Below are 3,283 nucleotides of genomic sequence, written 5' to 3'. Positions count from 1 at the left end.
GAGTCTGGTGGCACCTTAAAGACTAACAGATTTATTTGGGCATAAGCTTTCGTGAGTGAAAACCTCACTTCTTCGGATGCATCCGAAGAAGTGGGTTTTTACTCACGAAAGCTTATGCCCAAATAAATCTTTTAGTCTTTAAGGTGCCACCAGACTCCTTGTTGTTTTTGTTTATTGAACAGCTTAAATAAAATGAGATGTTTGTAAATGATGCCTGACATAAAACACTTAATGTTCTTATGTTTTTAAACAGCTAAAAAGCAAAACTAAAACAAAAGTTATTACACAATCTTTTACCTGGTTCGTGTGAATAGTGTCTCCTAAGGCTCCCAGGGTCTTTCATGTATTGAAAAGCTTAAAAATATTCATCCAAACACCTGAAGAAAAATGTGCCTGAATTTTCTATCAATTTTCTCCATCATTTTACAAATTAAAACAAGTAAAGGCAACATTTAGGCCCTGATTCAGCAACACAGTTAGCACATGTTTAAGTCGCATTTGCCTCAATGTAAATGCAAAACAAAGTTTAAAAAAAAAAAAAAAAACAGAAAGCTTAAAACTGCATGTTAAGTTGCAAGCACAGATGAACCTGTCCAATTCCTCCAAAATATATACTACACTTCAAAATACCATTCAGTGATTCTCTGCTGTTTTTATCTTAACTGCATCATGACATAGAAGATACTTAAAATGTTCTTCATATAATACAGCTGTATGCTTTTTTCTTAAAAGTGAAAAGTGCACTTCTTGCTATCATATAAGTTCTCTCAACATTTTACAAGGACACAATTAGGAACTAACCCACAAAGACAAAAACATTATGCAATGCCTACATTAAAGTCTTTGATCATCACACTGTTCAGTGAAACATTTCACCTAGATTAGTTGTGAAACCTGTAGAGCAAAAGGAAGATTTTTGCCTTCTTTGCACTGCTGTATTTCTGCTTTTTTTAGGATGTTCCCCACATGGAGATTCCCAACACATCAAGGCTGCAAACTAAGGTCCTGATCCTTCAAGTCGACATATATGTGTAGACTCAACATCTGCACTGAGGCCCGCAGGGCTCTAGGCAGGTGCAGGAGTCAACCTCAGCAGTTCAGTTTACAGGATTGTGGCCTAGAATTTAAATTCCTCTGGAATAAGCCACAAATCTTAGCCTAGAACTGCAACTCTGGATAACGACCCCCCATAAATGACACCCCCCATAAATGACCCCCTCCAAATTACTCTTCTCTCATCCCCTATGGGGACATGAATAAAACTCCTCGTTGCTTTTAATCCAGGTTCCACTCCCTCCTCTTCTTCCAGGGCAACCAAGCCAGGAGCACCCCGCGAGCCAAACACCCCTGTGACACCCAACAAAGTGCACGCCGGTCCTCGCAGAGCACAGACAAAGCTAGTGCCCGTTAGGCTGCGCGGGGGGAGAACGGGCCGCGATATACCCCTTCCCCTGGGCTCTACCGGGCGGAACAATCGTACCGGGGAACAACAAAGGGCAGCCGGCCGGCAGAGGGTTAATGAAATCACTGCAGGGCCGCGGCGCTCCTAGGTCTGTCCCCCCGCCCCGCCAGCGAAGCCGGGCTTTACCTGTCCTTCTCTGGGCAGGGCACACCAGGCTCGCCCCCCGAGCCAGGCCCCGCTCTCCAGTGTCGCCACCTGCCTCCCCCAGCGCGGCGCGGCCGCCCCACGCCCCTTGCCCAGGTATCCCTGAGGCCCCCCTCCCTAGCCCGGGCGGCTGCAGGGCGCGGACGGATGGAGGCAGCTCCCGACGCAGCATCCCTGGGAACCAGGGAGCGGAGCCGCCGCCGAGGCCTATGGGGGGCGCGGGAGACGGGTGGCTACCGAGACCGACAAAGCGCGGCCAGTTACCGCCCTCGGGGGGGCCCGGGCCGGCTGCACACAACGCGGCCGGACCGAGGGGGACGGGACGGGGCGGGCGGCGGCACTCACCGGGTGGGGGGTCCGAGCTCCGCCCGCGCGGCGGGGGGGGGTGTTATTTTAAATAACCGAGGCTGCGGCTCCCGCAGAAAATTCCCTGGCCGGCTCCCCCGCTGCGGCCCGGCGGGCACCGCGCTCGGCCGCCGCTCCTGCTTCTTCCACACCCCGCTGGCCTCTCTCCCCCATCAGGAGCGGGCCGGGCCGAGCGGACGCGCCAGGAGCAGCCGGAGCCGCTCCCCGGAGCTACCGGTGGCCATTTTAATCCGCCTCCGCTTCCCGAGTGCCCGGCTCCCAGCGCTGCCTCCTCCCGCCGCTCCGCCTCCTGCCTGGCTCCCTCCCTCTGCTTCTCTCCTCCCCCCGCCTGAGTCCTCCCTGACCCCGCTCCAGTCCCCCAGCGCCTGGGCTCCCCCGGTGTTGTCTGGGAGCGGGCCCCCTCTCCCCTTCCCGCCCCCCACTCCTTACCCTGGCTTTGGGGGAGCTCGGCAGCCGCCTGCTGCAGCCCGGAGACCGCCCCCCGCTGCGGGCTCGCCCCAGAATTGGTTTCGGGTGCCCTTTCCCCTCCGGGCTACTTACTGCTCCTGGTGGCGTCTCACTGCACGGTAGCCCCTCCGGCACCCTGCCCTTGCCTCACGCCTTTCGAGGGGGCATCCCCGAGCGCTGCTCTGCGGCCAGCTCCAGCCTGGCACAGCAGCAGAATAATCCCTTGGGTGGCTGCAAAATGGTTGTTGACTGGACTGGGTAACTGACTGGGGGAGACGCAGATGTTGCCCTGTGCCACCCGCAGCCCAAATCGCCCCTACTAGCCCTTGCAGGGCTCCTTGGGGCTGTCACGTTGAAAAAGACCGCATCAAAGTGCTGCAGCAAGGAGGACGGTAAACAGGATCGCTTTCCAGCAGCTCCCAACTACCGACATACGCTGCTTTTCCTCGAGGAGGAAGCTAGATGCGCCCTCTTACTGTCGGGAGTTCGGCTGTAGCTCCATCGGGCGATTTTTATTTCGCTCCTGTATCCTCAAGGAGCAGGTTCTGCAGCTCTAGCTCATGCACATGAGCGCTTTTGAGCTGAAACAGCCCGCAGCTGTTGAGGAACGGATCACCGAAAGAGATAGGAGATACTCCCCCTCGAGCATAAACACCCTCTCTACAAAGCTTAAGAAGCAGTGCCTTCCCCTTAAGCAAGAGGAAAATGAAAATAGGGGCTTCCTCTAAACATACCCTATTTCGTATCCCATTGATAAGAACTGTAGTTGGTACGCGAAGTAGTGAAAATTAGCTGAATATTTTTACATTTGATCTTTACACATGACAGGATTAGAACTGTACCAGCTTTACTACTATGCTTCTT

The 3,283-nt window shown here is 53.8% G+C and overlaps 1 protein-coding gene across 4 annotated transcripts in view; it reads right to left on the bottom strand.

Moving 5' to 3' along the window:
- Positions 1-2,763, bottom strand: part of WDFY3 (WD repeat and FYVE domain containing 3) — a 300,207-nt gene extending 297,444 nt beyond the window's left edge. For 3 of the 4 annotated variants that reach the window (XM_034772579.1, XM_034772581.1, XM_034772584.1), the window contains exon 1: positions 1,952-2,220. The gene's annotated coding sequence lies outside the window, so the exon portion shown is untranslated. Of the gene's footprint in view, positions 1-1,951; positions 2,221-2,512 lie in introns of those variants that run through there. The other variant, XM_034772580.1, reaches the window with a different exon arrangement.
- Between the last annotated feature and the right edge of the window lie 520 nt (positions 2,764-3,283).

Source organism: Trachemys scripta, chromosome 5 (genome assembly GCF_013100865.1).
Source record: "Trachemys scripta elegans isolate TJP31775 chromosome 5, CAS_Tse_1.0, whole genome shotgun sequence".
Classification (NCBI taxonomy): Eukaryota; Metazoa; Chordata; order Testudines; family Emydidae; genus Trachemys; species Trachemys scripta.
This window is presented reverse-complemented; position numbering and strand designations above follow the sequence as displayed.